The 20364-nt window shown below is 38.6% G+C and overlaps 1 long non-coding RNA gene across 1 annotated transcript in view; it reads right to left on the bottom strand.

The window, feature by feature from the left end:
- LOC138174503 (uncharacterized) overlaps positions 1-20364 on the bottom strand; it is a 50050-nt gene that overhangs the window by 2425 nt on the left and 27261 nt on the right. The window contains exon 2 of the long non-coding RNA XR_011171755.1: positions 913-1157. This is a non-coding gene — a long non-coding RNA (uncharacterized lncRNA). The remainder of the gene's footprint in view (positions 1-912; positions 1158-20364) is intronic.

The following is a 20364-nucleotide window of genomic DNA, read 5'->3' as shown; positions in this document are numbered from 1 at the left end:
GGAAGGAAGGAAGGAAGGAAGGAAGGAAGGAAGGAAGGAAGGAAGGACTGACGGATGGACGGGTTTCCTAGAGCAGCCAACTTGACCTGACCTTGAACCCCTCCAGAACCTGCCCAGAATGCAGCCCAAGTCCTGCCTGAAGTGAGACATATGGCATCCAGCCTTATTTGGACTTTGGCTTTTCCATATCCATGAAGTTTTCTGTTATTTTCCTTGGGCTAAGGGATTTGCTCTGTTTTCAGCTGATTCTTGAAAAGTGCCACTGCCGTCATTGAGCTGATGGTATACTTGGTTTGGGAATCCATTTTACAGTCTAAACATTGCCCATGTTTTTCCTGGCCTTTGGGCTGACTCTTGGAGGAGGGGGCAACTAGGTCTTTATCATAAAACAAACAACAGAGGAAGTGATGGGAGCCCTGGATCCCGAGGGCTGAAATAAATGAGAGACATCTTGTAATAATGATGACTGACATGTACATGGGCCCTTGCATACAGTATCTCCTTTCAGCCTCACAACAACTGTGTGTGAGGAGAAACATGAGGAAACAGGCTCAGACAAGCAAAGGGACAAGTCCATGGTCACATAGCTCTCCCATGTCACTGGAAAGGAGGGAATGGAAGACAGACAGAGTGTCTCTCTCAGCATCTCCCTAAATCCTTGTACAACCCTCTATCGATCCATTATGCCACTATGGGTTTGGAAGAAGAAATAACATTCTTCCCTTTCTAGTTTTGTAGTACAGGAATTAGACCAGAATGTTGTGGTGTTTTCTTTTCTCTTTTGAGTAGCTGAGTTTGTATCCCTTCTCTGTCAAATGGCTTTGAGCAAGACAATCCCATCCCTGAGGTTTACTTTCCTCCTCCAAAGAATAAGGCAGGGGGGGGGGGGACACTCAATGACCTCTGTTGTACCTGTCAGCTTTAAATTGTTTGCCTTGAAATCCCATCAATTAGGTGACTACTCCTGTAAATCTGCTTCTTGGGAATCTTTCTTTGGCACTGATCAGCCACATTAGTAGTTTGAAGGCTTAAAGTTGTTCAGCTGGAGTCAAAGGGGACATTTACTTGGCCAAGTCTCTCCTGGAATCTTGTCTGGATCCAGTCAAAGGTCAGTCATCTCAGGAATAACAGTTTCTACAGCATATGGATTACTGGACCTAGAAGGACAGGAAGACCTGTTTTCAAATCCTACATCAGATACTTTCTGTCTGTGTGACCTAGGGCAAGTCACTTAACTTTTGTCTGCCTGAGTTTCCTCATTTATCAAGTGAAGATAGTAACATTTACTTCACAGCGTTTACAAAGCTTTTCCCAATCCTTAAAGAGCTACACTAATGCTATCATCATCTTCATCACCTTCATCATCATCATCACCATCTTTATCATCACCCTTTCAAGATACCTCTCTCACTCTTTCCTTAGATCACAGTTGACTGTCACATTCCAAGGTTCTCTTATTTCTCTCTTGAGGTTAGAGTAATAGTATTCCAGATCTCTATGGGAGGGTCCATTGAAGTTGGGGTTACATGTAACAAGGTATATGGGGCATTTGTGGAGAATTAACAGTTCTGGGGTGAGGGCTTGCCAGGCCCCTTTCAGGGTTGTTCATCTATTAGTGACCACCTTTCACCCAATTCTCACCTGGCACTCCAAGAAGCTATAGCATGAACAGTGGCTCCAACCTGATAAAACCTGTCTCAGGAGACAGACTTGAGGGTACCTAACAGACCTCCAAATGGTCAATGAGTTAGGGGAATGACTACCCCAAGCATGTGAAGACTAAACCCCAGCTAAATGGGTGGATGAGAACAATGTGTTCCAATGGTCATGAAAGTGACTGAAGCAGGTGCTACGAGTACTTAGAACTTGGTCAGGCATCAATGATGCCAAGGTGCATTGCAACCCAGGTCATTAATGGTCATTCTGACTTTTGTGCTATTACTGGATTTTGATGACTCAGGAAGGAAAAGTGAGGCTGGCGACTGTGCAGCTCTGCCTCAGTGAAATCCAATTCACATGCAGGTCTAAAGGCATCCCTTGGTGATGTCCTTGGTCCTCCTTGAAACCAAAGGATGAACATCATATAACAGGAGCTCCTCAATTTACTGGAACGTCATGCTTCCCATGGAACTTGGCATGCGTGTCGGCTCTGTGGATGTGGAGGCTCTGTGTCCATACTGAAGGACTTGTGTTTTTGGTTGACCCAGAGTCCAGAACTAGAGCTCCTGAGGAAGGGGGTGCACCCTCACTCATGGGTGACATCTTTTACGGAATTTGAGAGCTTAATTCTAATAAACTCCAAGGGCTTGATTGCTTTTTAAATAATCTCACGCATATTTGAGTTTCTTTGAATTTGAGCTAGCCTGCTTCTCCTATCATCAGGTGAATTCAGATCTCTAGGTAGATTTTTTTTTCTAATTAGATTTTGACATATAGTTTTGCAAATATCCAATGGAGAAATTCCATGTATTAACCCCTGGGGAGATTTCTGTTTGGATCTTCTACTAACTTCCATATTATGACAGGGATCCATTGAATAAGAGACCCATGTGAGAAATTTTTCATCCAAGAGAGCTAGATATATCCGTGAGGGCGAAAACAGGACCTCTAGCTGCCTCTACCTCTGCAATCCTCTCTGAGAGCCCATTTGGGCTTTCCTTCAAGATGACTCTCATTACCCCCCCTTTTATTTATGTTTTCATTTTTGTTATTTATTCTATTTTAATTAAAATTTTATTCTTTTGTAATTGTTTTGGGATGAGATAGGCTTTTATAAGGACCAAGGAGGGAGTAATCTATAAGATCTCTGTAAAATGCTTTTTTATTTCTTTGCTAGATTTGAGTAACTTTTTATTTGGGAGTGATTATAAGCAGTATAATAGGTCTAGGCTCTCAGAAAAAAAAATCTGTTGATTTTGGGAGTGTCGAAGAATTTCTAGGTCCTCAGAGAACTTTCCAGAACTGGGGAATAGGACATACGTGCCTGTGTGGATGTACTAGGGAGAGGAAACGTAAAATCAACAAAAGAGTATAATGAGGTTAGTCAGAGGATCCTCTCTGATTGGTGGACTGGCGTATCTCCCAATGAAATCTTGGGTCTGGATACTTTAAATAAAGAATATTGTGCATTTATAATGTATATATGTTTGTGTCCATATGTATGTATTCAGACACACATGTGTGTACATCTTATAAATGAATGTGAGGTGAGTAGGAAGGAATAGGGTATTTATTTATTATTATTATTTTTTTTAAAGCAATCGGGGTTAAGTAACTTGCTCAAGGTTACATGGCCAGTTATTATTTCTGGGTGTGGTGCTGAGTGTCTGAGCCCGGGATTCAATCTCCAGGTCTTCTCAACACTGGAGCCGGTGCTCTTACTTGCTGTGCTACCTGGCCGCCCCAGGAACTAGAATAGGGTATTTATTAAGTGCTTATTGTATTCTAGGCACTGTGCTAAATATTTACAAACATTATTTCATTTGATCCACGTAACAGCCTTGAAAGGTAGGTGCTGTAATTATCCTCATGATGAGGAAACTGAGACACAGAAAAGTTGTGACTTGCTCAATAAAGTGTGATAAAGTGTGACTGACCTGATCCTCAGAGGGATGGGGCCAGAGCAGCCAGGTTATGCACATATATGTATACGTGTTTATAAACACATACACACACAAACAGTCTAGAGCTTTGCAAATGAATCGGATTTCAGCTCTTTCTCATGTAGTCATATTATCGAATCCTCCTCAGTGCCCCATGCCCCTCCACATCATTCTAGTACCTTTGAAATATACACCAAAGTTTGCCTTCAAAGAGGTCAGCCAGCTGTTGTCAACAGGTGATGCAACAATCCTTTATTGATCCCTGGGATGTGGGTCATGTGACCCAGTGGTCCTTCTTTCTTCTTTTTTCTCTTCTGAGCTGTGTAGGCACGATTGTCCTGGTCTGTGGTCCATCCCCTGGAACTTTCTCCATGTATCCCCTCAGGATAGATTATACCCCATTTGTCTTTGCTTCTCTAGCAAAGGAGAGGGGAACGACTGCCCCATGTTTATCTTCATGTGAAGGGCCTGATGCTTGGCACATAACATTTAATGAATGGATTCACAGTGATGGTGTGTGTTAAAAATCTCTTTTGCTCCCCATGTGTGATTTCACCAGTGCAAGGAACTCCTGGCATGGAATTTTCTCCCACTGTTCCATTTGATAGCATGTGGTGCTGAGAATTTGGCTTGCTCATTATTTGGTCATATAGGAAGCATGTGTTAGAGGGAGGACTAGAACCCAGTACTTTTTGACTGTGGATGCCACCCCTCTCTCTATCAGGCCTTGTTTATTTCCATTTTTGTAGCTTTGGAAGCAATTTCTCCACCAGCACCCTCTGAGGTAAGGAGTGCAATGAGCATCACTGCCATTTTGCAAATAAGGAAACCCACACCCAAAGAGTTGAAGGGTGTGCCCTTCCCAAGGCCACAGAGCTGGATTCCGACTTGATTTTAAGGCAAAACTTTCAAGCTTTTGGAGCTCTTTATATATATATATATATATATATATATATATATATATATACACATACATATATACATATATATATATAATCTAATTTAAAAGTCATAATAACTGGTGAGGTGAGGTGAGCCAACTCTTGTTCAGAAAGTTAAGCTATCCTGTCTGAGGAGGGATCTGAACCCAGGTGATCCTGCCATCAAAATAACATCTTCTGATCGCCAAACTGGTCCTTTTCTACTTTAAATCCCACATTATCTTTCACTGAAATTCCAATCAATTAATTGGAAAATATGATAGGAAATGATCTTTTAAAAATCAGATCGTTTTAAACTGGCAGCCCATTTTTTGGTAGTTTAGAAGGCAAAGTTGATGACTTTTAGACCTTTAATATCAAGCATGTTATACTAACCAATTCATTAATATTTGTGATGTAGCTCTTGAGAATGTTCATATTACATATTTGTCTCATGTAAAATACTTTAATCCTACTGATATATACATGTATATGGTTGTTTAGTCGTTTCAGTCATGACTCATTGTGACTCCATTTGGGACTTTCTTGGCAAAGATAATGGAGTGGTTTACCATTTCCTTCTCCAGCTCATTTTATAGATAAGATAACTGAGGCAGACAGGGTTAGGTGACTTGCCTAGGGTCACACAGCTAGTGAGTGTCTGAAGCTGGATTTGAATTCATCTCTTCCTGACTCCAGTTCTGATGCTTTATTCATTAAGTCACCTAGCTGCCTATACATGTATATACAAATGCCCATATAACATTTATACATAGATGGGCACAAACAATTATATTGGTTCCCCCAAACTACTTAGGCATTAATTTTTTTTACTTTATTTTTATGTTCCTTAAAAGCAACCTTCTCTCATGTAGTTGTAGACCCTTTGTCATATGATTGGATGCTAATATGACTTCTGCTGCCTGAGCTGCCTGCATAGGAACAAGATGCTTCCTAAATTCATGAACTTGTTGAGTTATTTTTCAATCATGTCCAACTCTTTGTGACCCCATTTGGGGTTTTCTTGGCAAAGATAGTGGAGTGATTTGCTATTTCCTTCTCCAGCCCATTTTGCAGATAAAGAACTGAGGCAAATGGAGTGAAGGGACTTGCTCAGGGTCACACAGCTATTAAAGTATCTGAGGCTGGATTTGAACTCACATCTTCCTGACAACAGACCAGGTACTATCAACTGTTATACCCCTTAGCTGCTCCAAATTAATGAACAAAGATGGCTCAAAAAAAAGATGGGAAGACTGATATGGTTATGGATGGCAGAATAGAAACCCAGCAGAGTCAGAGGACCTGGGTTTACATCCTTGGATTTGCTACCTGTGTGATCCCAGGCAAGTTACTTACATCACCTTTGGCTTCCTTCAATTCTCATTTACCTTCCCACCCTCTGTAAGAAGCCCTTCCCCGTCTCCTTCCTACTAGTGCCTTCCTTTTGAGGTGACCTCCAATGTGTCTTGTATACATCATGCTTGCACGTAGTTGTTTGTCTTCCCCATTAGACTATGAACACCCTGAGGGTAGGGATGGCTTTTGCCTTTCTTTGCATCTCTAGAGTTTAGCACAGTGCTTGGCACAAAGTAGGTGCTTAAATCCTTCTTAATTTGACTTGGTTCTGGTTGTCAGTTGACTCATCTATGTAGCTAGAGGGCTGGGTTGGGTCTCTTCAAGTTCTAACTCTATGGTCCTGTGAGCATATGAACTCCCACCTTGCCCTTGGTTGGGTATCATAAAAGGCATATGTACAAATTGTCCCCTTCTTGGACTTCAAATATCCCTATCATACTGCTGACCTAGTGGCCAGAATGTTATGGAGGTAAGAATTAGGTCCAGCAATACAAAGAGATGTTGATTTTACTTTCGTCCCTGTGGCTCACACATTCCCACCTTCTCTGTACTGTATGATGGACATTTAGTTCATGGACCTCAGAGGGGTGAAGGGCTAAGCCACACCCACATCAGGAATGATTCTCCCAGGGCTCAAAGTAACAACAATCATTTCCTCTTGTTCCATTTCAAGAGGGTAGGTAGGATCTGTTTTCAGTATTAGCAGAAATAAAACCTGTCATAGAGGGAGATGTAAAATAAAACTCTGCCAGGGGGGAAATCACACACTCCTTAAGAAAACATGCCAATGCTCAGAGCTAACCTCACCTTGACTGGGTCAGTGGAGGAACTTTTTAAATGAAGTTTGTGGAATAGCTTTTATGAAGAGCTCTCCCAGCACTGAACAGAGGCCATGGCATGGACAATACTAGATGTGTCTTTGCTTCATTGATGACTGAGAAGCAGAATTTGGAGGCTCTGGCAAGCTGGTTTTCTTAGTTACACACACAAGTCACAGAAATGGCAAGAACTGAACAGTGAAGGCAGATTATGGGATTAGTGTGACATCATTCACATACTGTAAAGAAATTAGTATTCTAAGATCATAGAGGTGGGGAAAGGCTTCTTCACTATCTTTGTGTCATGGGCCCCTTTGGCCATCTAGTGAAGCCTTTGGATCCCAGCTCAGAGCTATGTTTTTAAAGGCATAAAATAAATATGCAGATTACAAAGGGAACCAATTATATTAAAATACAGTTATAAAAATATAACTAAATTTATGGCTCCCTGGTTAAGAACCTCTGATTTAGAGGTAAGAGGAGCTTAGAAGTGAAAATCCAGTCCCTCATTTTACAGAGGAGGAAACTGAGGCACAAAATGGTTAAGTGACTTGCTCAAGGAAGTACTGTGTTACTTCTTGACTGCTGGTTTGACCAGAAGACTAACTCTCTTTGTCCAAACCATTTCCACCACAGTTTACAGTTTGATCTTTTTCTGCATTTCTCTTGGAATCTCATCGGAAAGTTTCTTGTATTTTTGGTCTTACAGAGTCTGTATTCTGAGACCACTTCTTTTGTCTTTTGTAATGGAAAGGAAGAGAAAGAGAAATGAAAGGGGAGGGAGAGAAAAGGAAGACAGCAGTGATAGAAAAAGAGAAAGGTAAGAGGGGAAGAGGGCAAGAGAGAATAATATTTTTCTTCTTAATAAGGAGATTATTATATTATAGAGGCAGCATGAAGTAACAGAGAGCTAGTCTCAGAACCAGAGACCTGAATTCACATCTAGCCTCTGACACATACTGGCTGCATGACCTTGGGAAAGTCACTCAGCCTCGAAATGCTCAACTCTCTAATACTACTCATTGTGGAGAAGGTGCCAACTTCATCAATAAAGAGAGATTCCTTGCTTGGGAGTTCCCTCTGCTGAAGAAATTATAGCTCCAACCCATCTCACAAGAAGGCTATACTTCACTGTTTGCCATCTTGAATCTTCCATCTGATCATATAATCAATACTTTGGACCAAATAGAGTTTCAAGACCATTGTTTGTGAAAATGTAAATAAGACCAAACAGTGACAAATTAATGAGTGAAGAAAGAAAATGGAGTATTTTTGAACTGGTGAAAAAAGCTGGTATATAATATGTAAATCACAAAATTTTAGAGTTGACAGTGGCCATCTTGTCCCAAGAAGAATCCTTACTATAACATGCACACATTGTCATACGGCCTTTGCTTGAAGAACGCTAGTTCTACTGTGCAAAGGAATTCATTCTACTTTTGGACAGCTCTCATTATTAGGCAAGTTTATTCTCCCGATATCAAACTTAAATTTAATACTTTGCAATTTCCACTCATTCATTCTGTTTCAGATGTTGTCATTCCATTGTTCAGTCAAGGCCGACTCTTCATGATCTCACAGACCATAGCCCTCCAGGCCCTTCTGTCCTCTACTATTTCTTGAAATACGTCCAAGCTCATGTTCATTGTTTCCATGACACTATCTATTCATTCCCTCCTCTGCTACCCCCTTTTCCTTTTGTCTTCACCCTTTTCTATGTCAGGGTGTTTTCCAATAAAGTCATGTCTTTTCATTATGTGGTCAAAGATTTAAGCATCAACTTCAGTTTTTGACCTTCCAGTGAAAAGCCTGGATTAATTTCTTTAAGTGTTGACTGATTTGACCTCCTTGCTGTCCAAGGAACTCTCAAAAAATCTTCTCTAGCACTGCAATTCAAAAGCATCAATTCTGCAATGCTCAGCTTTCTCAAAGCATAACTGCCATCTAACCCCAAGGAGAACACTAATATTTCTTTGACCTAATAGTACTACCAAGTGACCTGACTGTAGCTAACATACTACTTTCAGTCTTGTTTTCTTTTCTTTGTAAAAATTGTATTTTATTATTTTTAAATCAAGAAGAGTCTACCTTCTATCCCTCCCACCCCAGCCTTTTCCCTCTTCCCCTAACAATTAATTATGAAAGAAAAGTTACAAACATGTATTGTTAAGCAAAACGAATTTCCACATTGGCCATGTCCAAAAAATGTATGTTGCTTTCTGTATTCTGAATCCTTTACCTCTTGAATTGTAGGAGGGCAGCATGTTTCATCCTTAGTCCTCTGGAATAATGTTTGGTGATTATACTGCTTGGCATTCCTAATTCTTTCAAAGTTGCTTGTTTTGCCTTATTGCTATCACTATATGACTTGTTCACTAGGTTCCTGCTCACTTCACTATGCATCATTCCATACAAGTCTTCCTATGTTTCTCTGAAACCATCCAGTCCATCATATTTAAAAACAATACAAAGTATTATATCACATTTATATATGATGACTTATTCAGCCTCATTTCAGCTCCCCTTCAGATTCCCATTTTTTTTGCCATCTTAAAGAGAGTTGTAAATATTTTTGTACATCCTTAGATTTATTTTGTTCCTGACTAATCTTTCCCTTAATATGCCTCACTTATAATTCCTTCTCCCTTCTCCCATTTCCCTATTGAATGACACACATTTTTGTATCCTTCTGTGTGTGTGTTTGTGTGTGTATGCATTCTTCCTTCCTCTGACCAGTTCAAAAGAGACTAACCTTTGAGTGTCAGCTGCTTCCCTCACCATCCCTTCCTTTTTGCTTGTATAGATGTCTACATGATACCCTGACTGTAAGAAGTGATTTTCTCTAATCTTCCTTTCCCTTCCCCTCTGCTATATTCCTCTTCTCCTTTTCCCATTGTTCTCTTAAGATCATCAAGAGGTAATAGAACTGCTCCCAGACCTTAGTCTCTCTCTTTGACCTTTGATGATGATAACATGCAGAGGGGTGACATATGTCATCTTCCCATCTTCTATTTTGAGCAGTTTAGCCTTGTTTAGCCCTTTGCATTGTTCCTTTGTGTTTGCCTCTTTATGCTACTCTTAATTCCTGTGTTGGAACTACAAAGTTTTTACACAACTCTGCTCTTTTAATCACGAATGCATAGACGTTCTCTATTTCATTAAAAATCTTTTTTCCTCCTTTAGTATTATTTTCAGTTTTTCCAAGTTATTCTTGGCTGTAAGCCTATATATATCTATATATCTCCTTTGCCTTCTGGAATATGATATTCTAAGGTCTTTGTTCCTTGGTTGTAGTGGCTGCTAAATTATGTGTGATCTTGGCTGTGGCCCCTTGGCACTTGGAATTATTTATTTCTGGCTGCTTGCAGTATATTTTCTTGGACCTGAAAACTCTGTATTTTGGCTATGATGTTTCTGGAAGTTTCAATTGGGAATTTCTTTCAGAATGTGACTGGTGTTTTTTTTTTTCAATTGCCACTTAGCTCTTCCGATTCCAAGAGGGAATTAAAATTAAAAAAAAAAATATGCCATTGAGGCTATCGTTTTGGTGACTGGGTTCAGATTAGTCAAAAGATTTCTTTTTGTCTCATGGAGTGATTCGCTTCAGTTTCTTCCATTCTAACTTTATGAGTTTGTTTCTTGGACAAGGCTTTGTACCTCTTGCATTAAACTGTTCATTTTGTTTCCAATTCTTTCTTTAGCAGCTCTAGTTTCTTTTCCATTTTTTTCTTCTAGAACTCTCATTTAATCAACAGAAACATTTTCAAACTCTTGTTTCATCTCTTTCATACATGCTAGCTGAAGTTTTGCCCATGGCGTGCTTTACTTTGAGGCTTTGCTTGTTAATGTTTTGGAATCTTTCTCCTCTAGGTTTTCGATCTTGAACATCCCCTTTTATGGGATTCTTTTGTTGGTTTTGTTGTTGTTGTTGTTCATTCTTCAGGTTTACCCCTTGACCTTGGATTTAATGTTATGACCAGGATTAGTGCATTTCTGAAAGGCGTTCTGGAGTGGTCTTGTTCCTGCTTTCTTAAAGTGTTGAATGTTGTGTTATCCCAGAATGTCAGAGACAGCTCAGGCTGGGGATCTGCAAGCTTTCAGTGCACTTGAAGTGCTTCTGTCCAGGATGAAGAGTGATCACTGCCCTGCCTAGACTTAAGTTCTGCCAGTTCCTCATCTGAGTTTGGGTCATAGCAAGGGTAGCCTACTGCTGGACTCAGAGCTTGGAGCTCCATTTTTTTCAGAGAGATAGAGCTGCAGACTTTTTATGTCTGATACTCTTGCCCTGGTTATCCCTCCATAGGCTTTAGTGTCACACCACTACTGCTTGTTTCTGAACTTCCTCCTTTCTTGGTATATGACTCAGGGCTTGCCTACCCGGGAATGTCATTTCTTGGATCTTACTGCCCTGGATCTGTGACCCAGAATTGGGCAGTGGACAACAAAGATGACAATTGGCACCTGTTCCTTTTAAGGGGCACCTCAACAGGGTGTAGGGATTCCATTGTAACAGCCTAGTATTTCTAATTGTTCCATTAAACAGCCTCTTCCTGTGCTGGAATGGTCGCCACATGTTGCTTCTGGCAAGACCCCATCCCTAGCAGCCATAGACTTCTCTGTTTATCTCCCTGTATTGACTTGGATCAGAAAAACAACTCTCTGTGACTTTGTCTTGGATTTCCTCACCAAAACTCAGTCTGCTGTGTTTTCTAGGTCTATTTGGAGGAGTTTGGGGAGGGCTCGAACTGTACCAATTCCTTCTACCCTGCCATCTTTGCTTTGTCTGCAATCTTCTTCCACCAGTTCTCACATAGTATGGATTCAAAGCCCCTCACCATCCTCATGGCTTTCTTCTGGATGCTTTATTACTTCTATTTCCTAAATGTAGTAGATCAGAGGGGACTAAAGCTCCTTCTCCATAGTCAGACTTGTTCAGTCATGTCCAATTCTTTATGATCCCATGGACTATAGCACACTAAAGCTGTGTTCTTGGCAAGGATACTGTAGTGGTTTGCCATTTCCTTCTGCAGTGGATTGTGGCCAACAGAGGTTAAGTGACTAGCCTGGGGTCACATAACTAGTAAGTGTTGGTGGCTGAATTTGAACTCATGTCTCCCTGACTCTAAGCCCAGGATTTGATCTATCGAGCCACCTAGCCAGCTCTCCATAGCCAAACTACATGGCTGCAATATGCAGGGCTGCATGTATTGTAAGACATGAGATCCTAGAATTAATATTTCAGATTAACTGGGAGAAGGCTGGTTTGAATTGGATCAATTGAATTAAATAAAATTTTATTCCTTACCAAGTGACAAGTATTAGAGGAGGTGTTAGACAAAAGTCGCCAGTTCCTTGTCCTCAAGGAGTTTAAGTCTTCTTGCCAGAGGAATATGCAACTGGAATACCAATGATCAGTAATACAAAGTCACTCAAAAGGAGAGAACACTGACTGGAGAAATGGGGAGGTTTCCATAAGGATATGGTATCTGTACTGAGTCTTGAAGCAAGATTAAGATTCTGAGAGGTGGAGATGAGGAGAGAGTGCATGGGGGACCAGGGCAAAAAGAGAGAGGCAATAGAATGACAACTAGTTTGGCTAGAACAGTACAGTGAAATGAGGGGAGAAATATAGAATAATGATGGAAAAGTACATTGGAGCATGTTGAGGAGAATGCTAAAGTACATACTGAGGAAACTAATTCATTCAAAAATCAATAGGGAGCCACTGTGGGGTCAAGGGGAGTGGAGAGAAGGGGGAGCTGAGGGTTTTTTTTTTTTTTTTTGGTAAGGGAGTGCCAAAGGGTTGCCTTTAGCAAAGAGAAGAGCCTTAGATAAAATATCCTTAGATAAAAGTCTTATTAAAAAATCAATTTCATTACTTTCAAACACACACAGCAATTAATGTACCTACTTTCTGCTTTGCAAACATTATTTAGTGACTCTTCTTCCTCCTCCTCCTCCTCTTCCTCCTCTTCTTCCTCTTCTCTCTCTGTCTCTCTGTCTCTGTCTCTGTCTCTGTCTCTCCCTCTCTCTCTCTCTCTCTGTCTCTCTCTCTCTCTGTCTCTCTCTCTCTCTCTCTCTCTCTCTCTCTCTCTCTCTCTCACACACACACACACACACACACACACAATAAAACCTCTATTTATTAAACAATTGTTGCCAGCTTGTATCTTAGAAAAGGGATAAAGACTAAACGTATGATTTTGTTGGCCAAGGGCACAGACTGGACGAGGCAGCTCCCTTTACTAATATAGTTCAGTACATTATTGGCAGCTGATTGTGCCAGAGCAGGTGTTCTTAAATGTTTCTGTGACATGGACACCTTTGGCCATCTGGTGAAGCCTATGGACCTTTTACCTGAATGCATAAATAAATGCATTTAAATGCATAAAATAAAATACATTGGATTACACAGGAAACCAGTTATATAGAAACAGTTACCTGTATTTCTCTATATAATATGTGTATCCATATCTATGTGACGCTTTTAGTGTATACATGTGTGTATATATCTGCATATGCACATAGTACATGTATGTATACACACATGCAAGTTTATGAACTCCAGGTTAAGAGTCTCTGTTCATAGAGTTTCCCAGAGCACTGAATGTCTGTGGCTTACCTAGAATCACGTGGCCAATATGTGTCAGCCACAAGATTTGAACCCAGGACTCTATGACTTGAAAGTCAGTTCTCTATTCACTATTTACCAAGTTACTTGTATTTTATTAGAATAAAACAAAGTTTATTGCAATTTAAAACACACAAACAAATCTTAAACATATAATCATATGATTTATTAATAAGAAGGTCTTTAGTTTCTTCTATTTCATTTGTGTGACAGGAATTTTTAAAATTGGGAAGCATATGAAATACCATTATATTATAAATTTATTGTCCATTGTTATAACTCTTTCATAATATTTAGAATACACAACTTTCCAGGACCATCTATCAAATATACAAATTTCAAGAAGAATTTTTGTTATAAAATGAATGTACTTTTTATTGTTATTACTAAGAAAAATGACAATTTCCTCTTTTGGCATAAATACCCTTTGAAGTCCTTTGGCACAAGAAAGCCAGTGTGTTTCACAATAATATAGAAAACCATTATGCTCTGCCCCCATGTCATCACACAATTTTGCAAAGAACCTTCCCTTTAATGGGCTAGATTGAAAAATACCAAATTTATTATTCTTGCAAGAGCTTGAAATGACATTTATAGTTCCCCACTCATTTTCCTTTACACAATGATTGTCTGTGAAGGCTGCAATGGGCCAGTTGCACAAGGGGCCAAACTTTTAACTAGTATTTGTAGACATACATTTTGCCCTTACATCAACTCAGTTCTGTCAGCATAAGGTTCACATTGTATTATTTTCATTGAAAAATCTGTCATTTATATGGAACATTTTTTCTGGATATGGCACAGCCATCAATAGCTTTTCAAAAGAACAACTCTTACTTAACATTAGTTTCAATTCCATCTTGTGCCTATGTTGTCCAAGGAGCATGTTTGACATGGCGTTTCATCCACTTGCAATGAAAAACAGGAAGAATTAAGTTTAGCACCTAGCTGGCTGCAAAGGTCTTCAGACATAAGGACAGTTCATCTTTCCATTACATTATCTCCACATGGAACCATTCAGAATTGCTTTGCATAATATGTTACTCTCTGTTATCATTGACAAGTTTCTACCATGGCAATAGCTGCAGTCAGTAACGATGTTTTTCCTTTCTCGCCAACTTTTTTACGCCTAATGGTTTTATGAGAAATCTTTTAAGATCATGCAAGCAATTCTTTTGATGTCACAGATTTCATTGTTTGCTTTTGCTTATTCAAAGCATAGGGTCCCTTCTGGGCTATCCCCTAATTGCACTTGTAAGTTGGGTCCCTGAGGAGATGACTATACCTGGTTTAGAATAGTCTGTCAAGCTAGCAAGCATTTATTTAGTAGATCCCTGCTTCTAACATTATAAGAACTCCCCAGGTTCCTATACTGTAGGGTCCTCATGGAGCCCCCACCAGTGTGTTAACCCTTAATAATTAGCTAGTTGACAATTAACTTTAAGCAAAGGCATTTATAGAAATGGCATAGAAAGAACAATAGTCATAAACATTCCCCTTCTAAACTTGTGGCACATTCTACTTTAAATAAAAATAGTGGCAGTGAGGAGAGTAAGCACACCCAAGAGTACCCTAGTAGAGACATACACATACATGTAGGGCATACAAGTGATCGAATTGACTCACATCTTTGGCTTTTTCTCCTGTGTTTTCTTTATGCTGATCCCCCTAGATAAAGCATCTCTGATGAGCAGGTTCTTCAACTGGCTCCCTCACCCTCCTCCATTTCTATAGCTCAACTCTCTGGGTCTGCTCTGTTGTAGGTAAGGCATCTCCTGGGATTCTGTCCTTTTGCTGCAAGATGCTATTCATAGGAATGGGGCTGGGGGAAGAAGAGAGTGAGATCTCTTCCCCAGGCAATTGAGTTATCCAAATGAGGAAAACTGACTAAATTCTGAAAGGCACATTGCCCGTTATGCCTAGAGTATGCACCACACAAGGTTTCATACCTGTTACTAGCCATGAATGGGCCAATCCAAGTTCAGCATTTTTTTATGGTTTGTAAATATATCAGGAGGATGGCCATTCAATATTTGAAACAAGTAATGTCTAAAATGAGTTTTGTCCCATACTTTTACAAAATCATGTAATTTTCCATGAAAAGATCATCTTGTGTTGCCAATATATACTTTTAGGATGTTTTAATTCATAAGGTTTTATGGTATCTGCAATTAAAAAAGCTAGGATAAAGGGAACACGTAGTCTTTCCATCGATAATGGTACTATGAATCCCAGTGATGAATCCAATGGATTGCATTTCTGTATTTAAGCTATTTTATGTTTCTATCTTTCTGCACTTGGCTTTTCTGTTTTCTTTGTTTCTACCAGTTTCAGCTGCTCTGGTGAGTTTTCTCTTTAAGTGCATTGTATATTTACCCACCAAAAAGGGTTATTATTTCACTTTAGAAAAAGTAAAGATGATAAAAATTCCAAGAGGAAAACAATGACATAGAGGATAAAGAGTTCTCCTCAAAGGCAGAGAGATGAGTTCAAGTCTTGCCTCTGTCATTTCCTGGGCATGTGGGCTTGGGCAAGTCATACCACTGCTAGTATGAATTATAAAATGATGATATATATATATATATATATATATTAGTAAAAGGAAGTATGGAGGTTCCTATATGGATTAAATCTGGTAAAACCTGAAGACAATTAAGTTTAATTTATGTTTAAAGTAGTGGAGAGAGATTCAATTTCTAAGCCAGAAAGAATTGAAGCCTGGATAGATCAGTTGCCTGCCTCAGTTTCCTCAACTGAAAATTAAAATAAGAATAGCACTCATCTTCCAGCACTATTGAGAGAATCAAATGATATTTGAAATGTGCTTGAGATAATATTTATAAAGTGCTTACCACACTGTTTTACACACACATGCTCATGAGTGCACACACACACACATACTTGCACATATATACTTGTTCCCATTCCCTATTATTGTTTCCCATTCAGTGCTTTAGGGTAGTGGTGGCAAATTTGAATAGGAACAGGTGCCACTAAACAATACATAAGATCCCTGTGGGCTACTTTTTGACTTAGTTTTAACATGAAACACTATCTGTTTTATTGTATTTTTATTTATTTTGTTAAATATCTCCCAATTTCATTTTAATCTGATTGGGGCCTCACTCAGGATGTGTGGGGTACCGCTGCTCTAGATAATTCTGTAAGACGGAATTGCAGAACAGGTGTATGACAGGGGCAGCATTAATGGGGATTGCCCTATTCTATTTCTGAATTACTTAAATTTTTGGAAAGTTGAAGTTTCTTTTGGGGAAACTAGCTTATTATATTGTATTCATCAATATGAACGGTGTCAAGCAATATAACCAATATTATAAAAACTTTTAAACTTCCATTTAAGATTGATTAACTTTCATTTGAAGATTGATTAACTTTCAATTGACACATTATATCTGAGAGCAGCAAGCTGTGTAATGACACAGCCCATCTGGGGCATGGAGCCCAGGGTGGCTGATGGTCATGGCCACAGAGATTCACCATGGACCAACTCAGATGTAGAACATGAACATTCTTCATTAAATATTTGCTGTACTGTCTTCATTGTCTTAGGCTTGTTTCTTTTTCTTTTTTTTTTTTTTTGACTTGGATTTGAACTTTGTTTTCAATGAAAAAATATGTATGAATGAATGGTTGTGTGAAAAAAAAATATCCAGGAATTGTACTCTCAAATAGGCAATAATTTGGCCATTGATTTTTATTCCCTCCCTCTCATCCAGGGTCTTATATGCCCCAAGATTTGAAAAACTCTGCAGTCAGGTCCTTTAGGGATAAACTTTTTGAACACGTAAGTTATTTATAATGAGCACATTTTTTCTTCGTATGTAAACAATTCTCGTGTTTTTGGATGGGGGTTATTTAGAGGTAGAAAGGGTCTTCTTGCCCAACTCTGACCTTTTGCAAATGAAGAAACTAAGGCTGCTTCTGATTTATTCCATAAGTGGGCCGAAGGCCTTCTATTCTAAATCAGAAAACACGATGATTCTCTGTCCACTGTGCCACACTGCTCAAAGACGTTCGAAAAATGCTTTAACATTCCTCTGAACAGTCTTAAAAAATTTATAATATAGATAGGTATAAATATTTATAGACAGATTTATGTTTTCTAGATGTACCTTGATAAGCTCAATGCATCCTGTGACTGTGTTGTAATAAATTCCGGAAAGATAGAATTTGAGTTCATGAGGTTTTACTGTATTCTAGAAAAGTAGGCTCCTATTCCCTACAAACTGATCCCTATGATCAATATAAAAATGACTGAAGAAAAGGTCCTGTGCTGTTCTCATAAAATCTAGCACCGTGCTGTTTCAGTCAGAAGTGTTTAAGCATTGGACTAAGAAGGCACTATTCATTCCCTTAGGTGGTCTACAATCGAAAGGGCAATTGTGCCATACTTTGACCTTTGGGATAACTTTGGAGAACTTGGCTTCACCTTGTGTTTTCCCCAGCTATTGACAGCAAAAGTTATGGTGCAGTCAGAGTGTAATTTAAACTGTCCTCATAAATCTCTGACACTCTTTTTCTAAGAAAAACTTACAGGTGTGTATTGAGCCTGGGGAGAGCTCAAATGACTTAACTTCTCGATCCTCATGTGTAAAGGGAGTGGGTTGGACTCAGAAGCCTCTGAGATTTCTTCCAGGTCTCCTAAGTTCTTACAATTACATCAGAAGCAAAGAGAGCTCTAGAACATGATTTCTTTTCTTTTTTTCTTTCTTTCTTTTTGGAGGGGGAAGGTAGGGCAATTGGGATTAAGTGACTTGCCCAAGGTCACATGGCTAGTTTTTGTGTTAATTGTCTGAGGCTGGATTTGAACTCAGGTCCTCCTGACTCCAGGGTCAGTGCTCTATTCACTGTGTCACCTAGCTGCCCCTAGAACATAATTTCTGAGTGACTTAATGCCTGGGGCAGATGCCAAGTGTTAAGGTGGCCCTTTTCTCTAGTCATCTTTTTGGTTTTTGACTCTCCCTTGCTTTGGTATCAAGATCATATTTGTTTCATTGAAGAAATTAGGTAGTATCCTTTCTTTACCCATTAAAAACATTAGTTTATGTCGAATTGGCATTTATTGTTTTTTATTTGATAGAATTAAATTGCAAGTCCATATGATCCTGATGGTTTTTCTTTGGAATTTCATTTATTCCTTATTCAATTTTTTTCTAAGATGCACAATTTGTATTTTTGCAAGTATTAATAGATTTCACTTGGATCGTCAGTTTTATTAGCATACAGTTGAATGAAATAACATGAATTCCTTTTATTTCTTCTTCACTGGTAGTAAATTCACCTTTTTAATTTTTGACATTGATATTTTGATTTCATTCTTTCTTTTTCTTAATCAAATTAGCTAATGGCTTATCTATTTTATTGGTTTATTCCAAAATGGCTCATAGTTTTTTTTAATAACTCATTTTTAAACTTTCAATTTTGTTAATTTCATGTTTGATTTTTCAAGATTTCTATTTTAGTGTTTAAGGGAGATTTCTTAATTGATTGGATTTCTAGTTTTTTAAGCTGCATGTCTAATTTATCGATCTGTTCTTTCTCTCTTTTATTGATAAAGTATTTAGACATATAAATCTTTCCCCGAGTACTGCTTTAGCTGCATCCCATATATTTTGGTATGTTGTTTCCTTGTCACTATCTTTAATGAACTAAAAAAAATCTGTTATTTGTACTTTGACCCACCCATCCTTTCCCATCTATGTTATATAAACTCATTTTTGAACATCCCATTTATATAAAATATATTTTCCTATTCTTCTTCTCCCTTCACCCTTCTCATAGTGTATTTCTCTTTTCCACTGAGTCCATTTTTTTCTTTTAAGATATCCAAACACAATAGAATCAAATACTGGTCCTTTGTTTACTTAAACTCTCTTGATGACACCTAGCAATTATGAAGTTCTAAAGGGCTACATGTATCATCTCCCCATATAAGAATGTAAACAATTTAACTATGTTTAGAGTTCCTTTTGAATTCTCATTATTGTTCTTTTTTTCAACTTCTCTTGTGTCATGTTTGTATGTTAAGTTTTCCTACTCAGCTCTGATCTTTTCATCAGGAATGCTTGGGAATCTGTTTTGTGAAAGGTCCCCCATGTTTATATTCTCTTCTTCTAGGTAGGTTGTTTTCTTGCCTGTAAGCCTAGAGCATTTGCCTTCTGGAATATGATATTCTAAGCTCTCCACTTTTTTACAATGGTGTCTGCTAAATCTTGTGTGATCTTGATTGTGGCTCCTCAGTTCTTGACTTCTTTGTTTTTGGCTGCTTGTGGTATTTTTTCTTGACCCAGGAGGACTGGATTTTGGGTATAAAATTCTTGAGAACTTTCATTTTTGGATTTTCTTTCAGCAGGTGACAGGTGGATTCTTTCAATTTCAGATTCAAATTCAATTTCAACTTTGCCTTTTGGTTCTAAGAGACATAGCTTTGGAAGCGATCACAGAGGCTGCCTAATACAATCCCTGCATTTTCACCCAGTACTCCAATTTTGAAGGTGCCAATCATATTGTTATTGCTGGTATTTTAAGCTTCATTTAGGGTAATTAAAATAGCAATCAATCATTATTTATTACACATTTATAATGTGCCAAGAACACTAAAGATAAATATAATGTATTCATTATGAGCAGACCTCATTCTCAAAATCAAAGACCTTTCATTTGCAGTGTGTGTGTGTGTGTGTGTGTGTTTGTGTTTGTGTGTTTGGGGTAGAATGAGGGAGGAAGGTTGCACCATTTTCTCTCACCTTCTCCCATACATAATTCTATGAATAATGAATTGTAATTATCTAGGTTCTGATGACCCAGAGATGGCTCTTTATTATGTAAGAAGAACAAGCAGCTCTTTCTTAAAATTTGATTTAAAAAACTGTACACTTACTTTAATTACAACTCATCCTATACTATCTTCATTTAGGTTTCATTTAGCATTTTTTAACAATCTGGAAGGCGGTATTTTTATTGATAAATTTTGTATTGGTACAGAATACAAACTTTAACAAAATTACAATTAA

Source organism: Petaurus breviceps, unplaced genomic scaffold, assembly GCF_028583685.1.
Source record: "Petaurus breviceps papuanus isolate PSGF00001 unplaced genomic scaffold, PetGlider_PUasm1.0 689, whole genome shotgun sequence".
Lineage (NCBI taxonomy): Eukaryota > Metazoa > Chordata > Mammalia > Diprotodontia > Petauridae > Petaurus > Petaurus breviceps.
Note: the sequence above shows the minus strand (reverse complement) of the source record. Positions and strands in the feature narration are given on the sequence as shown.